The sequence below is a fragment of the Durio zibethinus genome, chromosome 14 (assembly GCF_047325235.1).
Source record: "Durio zibethinus cultivar Kanyao isolate XHJ-2024 chromosome 14, ASM4732523v1, whole genome shotgun sequence".
Lineage (NCBI taxonomy): Eukaryota > Viridiplantae > Streptophyta > Magnoliopsida > Malvales > Malvaceae > Durio > Durio zibethinus.
In genome coordinates this window covers 16,872,012-16,878,925 of record NC_143175.1, presented here as the reverse complement: position 1 = coordinate 16,878,925, position 6,914 = coordinate 16,872,012, and the positions used below count along the sequence as shown (strand labels likewise).

Genomic DNA, 6,914 nt, shown 5'->3' with positions numbered 1-6,914 from the left:
AATTAAGTAATAAAATGGTAAGTATTAACGTATCATCTCCTACAAGGATTATAAAATTGATTGTTGGGTGGATTCAAGTACCAAAAGTGATAAGCTAAACTTTTATATCTAAACTAAGAAAACTTAGGTTGATTTTTAGAAAGAAGTAAAGAAAGCTTGAAATAGAGATTGTATAAGCTTAGATCTTACTTAACAAACTATCATTAGGCAAGTAATAGATTATGGTTGATTGTAGATCTAAAAGAAATAAAGATTGAGATCTTGAAAGATGAGAACAAGTAATAAAGGCCAAAACTTGTAAAAGAAAAGAAACAATAGAACCAAGTTGCATTAAAACTAAAAATTGTACTTAAGAAAAAAACATTGGCTGAAACTTGTAAAAAAGAAGAAAGCTTATAGAAAACTTGATCTTGAAAATAGAAGAGAGATTGTATTGAAAATAATTAAAGAACAATTGAATTGAAGAATTTAGAAAATAATTAATCTTGTATTGGCAAATCTATCACCTAAGCTAATAACAAGAACTAAAGAAAAATAAATAGAAACTAAAAAGAAAAGAAAAGAGAAAAATGGTGTGTGGGATGTGTGATTATAAGAAATAGCATCCTATTTATAGTGGTAGGATCGGCTAAAAGGGGATTAGGTTCACAAAGTCCTTATTCTATCCAAACTTTTTAAATTTAAGCTTATCTTGATCTATAAAAAAGTATGGTCGAATAAGGCTCTTCATGCTTAAAGAGTCTTAGCCGAATATGTTTCTTCAATTCAATCTTGGATGTTGGATCAAATGTAACTTCTATCATGCTTCATGCTTCTTTATAGGTTCGGTTAAGGTTTGAATTCAAGACTAGGTTGTTGAGTTCAATCCAAACTCTTGAGATGTAACTTGCAAAAGTCTTTCTTAAAGTATAACTCTTCAAATGGTTGATAAAAAATGTCATTCTTGCATCCAAACACCTTTGGCTGAATGTCATAGTGCCCTTGTTAGGTTGAAACTCTTCCTTTATCACATGTAAGCTTGATTTCCTCTTGTAATTAGGTTAGCCGAATGGTTTTGGAGTCCTTATGCTTGCAAAATTCTTCAAATGTGCATTATCTCCTCTTGAACTTTGACTTAGCTGAATAAGAAATGAGAATCCTTGTGCCTGTAAAACTCTTTCTTGGTGTAAATAAGGTTCAGCTACTTATCTTCATGGTATGGCCAAATGCTATCTTGTATGCTTGCATGCATGGATTGCATTAAAATCACATTCCATAGTCTTTAACCCTAGAAAACATAAAAACAGCATTAACAACATCAAAATCTATCAAATTTAAAAAATTTGCAGTTATTTTAACATGTAAAATCACTATAATTTTAGGTGCTATCACACCCCCACACTTAAGTCTTTGCTTGTTCTCAAGCTAAATTCTTAAATCAATAAAAGTAAATATCATTATATATACTTACAAAGTCAAAATTCAGAAACTTTCATTCATATACTATTGCATAATACAAAATTAATTATAAACATAGATTTATAAGAAATTTCTTAAAAAAGCAAGCTTTTAATATCTTATAATTTCTATATATATGAATTCATTCCATCTTCAATTCATACACACAACTCGAGCAAAAAGAATGTAAAACATTTCATCATATTTCAACTTAAAGATAGAACAAACTTCATAGGTTTACTTTCCTTTTCTTTTTCTACTAATGTTCGACTTACATACTTGGCTCAAGATGAAAAGGTCTTTTAAGCTTGTAATGCAAGGGTTGGGTTAAGGTAGGAAAAAAAATTTTAAGGCTCAATAACCCTTAGCTTACTTCTTTGAATTTTTTTTAGACTCATGATTTTTAAATTTTGAGAACTCTTGAAACTTTTTCAAGACTTTGAGGCATCACTTTATTTTAACCTTTTTTTTTTTCACTATGCCATTTTTGGCTTTGCTAAGGCTTTGCCTTGCTTTTCTTTTGTTGATTTTTTTTCATTCCTTATGCCTTATTTCCTTCTAAATAAATAATAATGTCCAACAACATGTAAGTAATGTGGGTTAAGTAAAAACAAAAGAAGGGATAATATTTAAAATAAAGGACTTGGGTTTTTTATTTGATAACACCTAATTATATAGTGATTTTACATGCTAAAATATGTACAAAATTTTAAATTTTGGTCAATTTTTGGTCCCTTAATGATGCTTTCTTGATTCATTAGGGTTTAAAAACCTTGGAATATGATTTCCATGCAAGCCATGAAGTCAAAGATGTAGCCAAACCCTATTGCCCTTTAAACACTTGATCCATTCGGCTAAAAGGAAAAGTTTGCATGATCAAAAGAGTCTTTCGTCATTTAGCTAAGTCATAACATGTACATTTGGAGTATTTTGGTTGCATTAGGACATATCCATTCGGCCAGATCAAGATTCAAAGAGGATTTCATGCAATTTCAAGCACATAAGGACTCTCATTTCCTCATCACATTTGACTAAAGGAGATGAAGCTCAAATGAAGAAGTTTAAGCTCACATTGATACTAGATAGGTTTGGCTAAAAGTGTTTGTGCTTAAGGAGAACTCTTTTACTTACCTTTTGAAGAGTTATACATGGAGAAGGATGTTAGCTATTTGAATTGCAAGAGTTTGGATCAAACTCAACTATATTGTCTTGCAATCCTACCTTAGCTAAACCTACCTAGGAGATTGAAGCATAATGGACTCCAAGAAAAATTAAATGGCCAAGAAAGCATGTTCAACCAAAACACTAAAAAAGTAAAAGTCCCATTCGACCATACCTCATTTGAAGATAAAGATGAGCTCTATCTCTTAGCATTTGAATAAGATTTAAACTCTTATAACCCTTATCCTCCCTTTGGTCGAACCTATGCCTATAAATAAGCTAGTCTCTTCACTTGTAAAGTATCCCATTTTCTCTCTTCTCTTCTTTCTTCAGTTTTTTAGTCTTCAGTTTTTCTTAATTCTTGTTATTGGCTTTGGTGACAAATTTACCAATATAATATTGTTTTCTAAATTCTTCAATACAAGTATTCTTTTCTCAAAAGCTTCATTTCTTCTTTACTTTCCATTTTGCAACATTGCTTTATTACTTTCAAGTTTTGGCTAGTACTCATTTATAAACAACTTTTGGTTTTCATGATACAATTCTTGTTTCCATTCTTCCTTTTAATCAACCCTATTTTTGGCAATATCAAGTTCTTATTACTTTCTAAGTTTTTTATCTTTATTTTCTTTAGATCTAGTGTTGGCCATAATCTATTGCTTACCAAGTGACAATTGGTCCAGTAAAGGTCTATGCTTATATTGCTTTCAATCTTTCTTTTTCTTTATTTTGAAAATCATCTTAAGTATTCATTCATTTAGATATAAGAGCCTAATTATCTCTTTTGGTTCTTGAATCCATCTAACAATCAATTCTTTACTCCTTGTGGTAATACTTATCACTTTATTACTTGATTTTATCTATGTATTTGTAGATATTATAAAAATAGGCAATCAAGTTTTTGGCACCATTACCAGGGACTCTGTAAGTGTTTCGATTCAATATCAATAAGTATTCTTTACTCTTTTATAATCTAAGCATTTATTTTCATTTGCTTTTATCTCTTTTGATATTTTCTTGTTTGTATGTGCAGATCCAAAAGGGTTGACTTAGCTTTAGATGATTAAAAGATTGAAAGGGTTTTCAAACGGCAAAGAAAAAATCAATTAGCACCACTTGCACCTACACCAATGGTGAATGCAAATAATGAGCGACAAAGAACCTTGAGGGATTATTCAGCCCCTAATGGTTTCCAACAATCCATTTAAAGGCTAGCCATTCAAGTAAACCAATTCAAGATCAAGCCTTCAAAAATTCAGATGGTTCAAACTTTTGTATAGTTTGGAGGGCTACCAAGTGATAACCCTAACCTTCATCTATCTAATTTCTTAGCATTGTGTGATACTTTCAAATACAAAGGTGTTTCAGATGATGCAATATGATTAAGACTTTTTCATTTTTCTCTTAGGGACAAGGTGAAGAGTTGGGTATCTTCACTACCATTTGCCTCTATTACATTTTGGGAAGATTAGTTTAAAATTTCTTAGCAAAGTTCTTTCCACCAACCAAAATTGCCAAATTGAGGAATGAAATTACTATATTCATGCAAGTGGAAGGAGAAAATCTATATGATGCTTGGGAGAGATTTAAGGAACTATTGAGAAAATGTCCACACCATGGACTTCCCCAATGGTTTAGATATAAATATTCTATAATGGTCTTACTCCATCCATGAGAACCACTTTGGATTCAATTGCTAGAGGAGCCATTATGAGCAAAACTACTAAAAAGGCCCTTGAGTTGATTGAGAGGATGGCCACCAACAACTACCAATAGGAAATGGAAAGACATAAGAAATCTATTGTTCTTTATGAGATAGATGTTATTTCTTCCATTAACTCTCAATTAGTAGCCTTAACCAAAACAATAGAAGCTTCAAGAGCTTCATCTCAAACAAACCCTATTCATGCAATCCAAAACCCTTTTTTCTCATGTGAAGCTTGTGATGGACCCCACTCAAATGATAAGGCCAATTTGAGATAGCCTAATTTGTTCAACATTAGCCAATCCATGTGTCATAACATATCAGTCCAGAGACTCAATCGCTAGACGTAAAAATTTAAAATCGTGAAAAACATAAAGAATCGCCACCAATTTTTTTAAGGTGTGATTAGCCACCCAAGAATTTTTATCTTTTTAATAAAATCAATGAGTTTATTAAAAAGATAATTTTGGTCTACGAAAACAAATTGGGTTCGGGAGTTAGTTAGTGTGGGGAAGGATTAGCACCCCCACAATGCCCATAAAATTAGTACCAATTAATTATATGCTATTTGTAATTATACATAAAAATGGCTTTTTATATGATATTTAATTATATTCCCTTTTTTTATAAGAAATAAAATTACTTTTAAAAAAATCCTTTATTTAGGAATATTATAAAAATCTTCAAATTAAAGAAATACCTTCAAAGTCTCCAACATAAAAGCAGAATTCGAAGATAGTCTTTCTATTTAAAATTTATCATAATATTCCTTCCAAAATAATAAAATAACACTTTTTGTAAATGATAATCATCGATGACTCTCCAACATTTATGCAAAGTACCAACAATTATATTTCACAAAATGCTATTTTAATTTTATTTGTTCAAAACTAAAACATTTTAAAAAACCTTTTTATGTATTAAGAAAAAAATAATATTGTTAATATTAATTATCCATAACTAGAGCAAACATATATATATGGATTATAAATGAGGACATTAATCTAAAAATGAAACATATGCAAATGATGATCAAATACGAATTTAATAATTGGGTTTTCAAATATAAAGAGACCACATGGACTCTTCAACATTTAGGCACAGTTTGGATACAAATTTTTATATTTAAAATCCCATCCTATTATTTTTTTATTATTTTTTATTATTATAATCTTGGTTTTAATAAAACAAATTTATTTTGAGTTATAGAAATTTATAAAAATTCTGAATGAAATAAAATTTTCTAAATACCTCAACATCTAGCGGCATTTGGGAATAAATTATTTTATAAAAAAGTTTTCATGTAAATCCTTAAAAATGTAAAACAAATTTGGGGTTTTATGAAATTATGCATGCTATAAGAACAAATTACATAAATACCATTATTGAATGCATGATAAAAGCATGACCAAAAAAACAAACTAATTACATGCCATGCATTTACAAAACTAAATTACAAACAAGTTTCGCATGAAAATTCAGGAGAAATAATGGATCAACATAACAAACTTTTGAAATTGGTTTGAATGTTCCACCATTTAGTTCTTTAAAAATCTAACCAAACAAACATAAAATCAACCAAACAACTCATTCAACTATCATTTTTCCATTAAGAAATTAATCCAACACATTAAAAATTTAGTAAACATAACAAACAGAAAAATCAAATACATAAGATCAAGCAACATTGGCCACAAATGGATGAGTAAGTTTGTGCCAAGCAAGGAAACTACCTTGGTTGAATACTCTATTGCATTTTCCTAAGCAATCAACATTTCATTTCACTTGAATATGCATTGAACATTATAATTTCCATCATATGAAGGCATCCACAATAGATGAGGAGTTTCAACAAGCATATGATGAACTAAGAAGATAAGAAAACATGGAGTCAACATTTAAAGCTAAAAAAAAATCCTTATATCACATTCTAGCTAAAATTTATGTAAACAACAAATAAAATTTTCATTTAATCATCACAAATAACTTTCCAAAGCAAAGAAAACATCAATAGAGGACCAAAAGAGGTTCAGACATGGTAAGGTTGTTTGGCTAAACCTCTAAAAGCCAAAATGGTGGATTGGAAATTCTTTGTTACTTGGTTTTTTTTTTTGTTTCAATCCAAACCATTAACTAGTTGGATGTAAGTTGATCCAAGCTTAGTAGAAAAAATCAATGAAGAATTATCACTTTTTTTTTAAAAAAAAATGTAAATTATATGGAGGATGTGATGAATGTTATGGAATGGAAAAAAGAAAAAAAAAAAAAGGAGAAAATTTCTACACACTCCAAGCTTTTCACAACTTTCTTTCTTTTTTTCTTCCTTTCCTCTTTTCACGAGTTGCCCTCCCTTTTTCAAAATTGTAGAAAACATCCCTTTCTTGGAGAAGATGAAGACAAAATATCAATCCAAGATTGAATTACAGCCATTAGATCAAATCTCATCAAAGGGCTAAAGTTTCTCTTTTTTTTTTTTCAAGGAGCAATCTTTAGTTATTGGATCAAGATTCAACAATAGATCTAATGGTCCACATTATTCACCGCAAAGGTTGGATTTTTATACCCCCTAAACCAAATGAAAAGACCATTTTACCCTTAGTATAAAGTTTTC

The 6,914-nt window shown here is 29.7% G+C and overlaps 1 non-coding gene and 1 pseudogene across 1 annotated transcript; one reads left to right on the top strand and one right to left on the bottom strand.

The window, feature by feature from the left end:
• The first annotated feature begins 1,129 nt into the window (after window positions 1-1,129).
• On the top strand, window positions 1,130-4,374 carry LOC149515090 (uncharacterized; annotated as a pseudogene).
• Window positions 4,115-4,221, bottom strand: LOC149515091 (small nucleolar RNA R71). The gene has a single exon (XR_016327906.1). It is a non-coding gene; the product is annotated as a small nucleolar RNA R71 (small nucleolar RNA).
• Window positions 4,375-6,914: the final 2,540 nt, after the last annotated feature.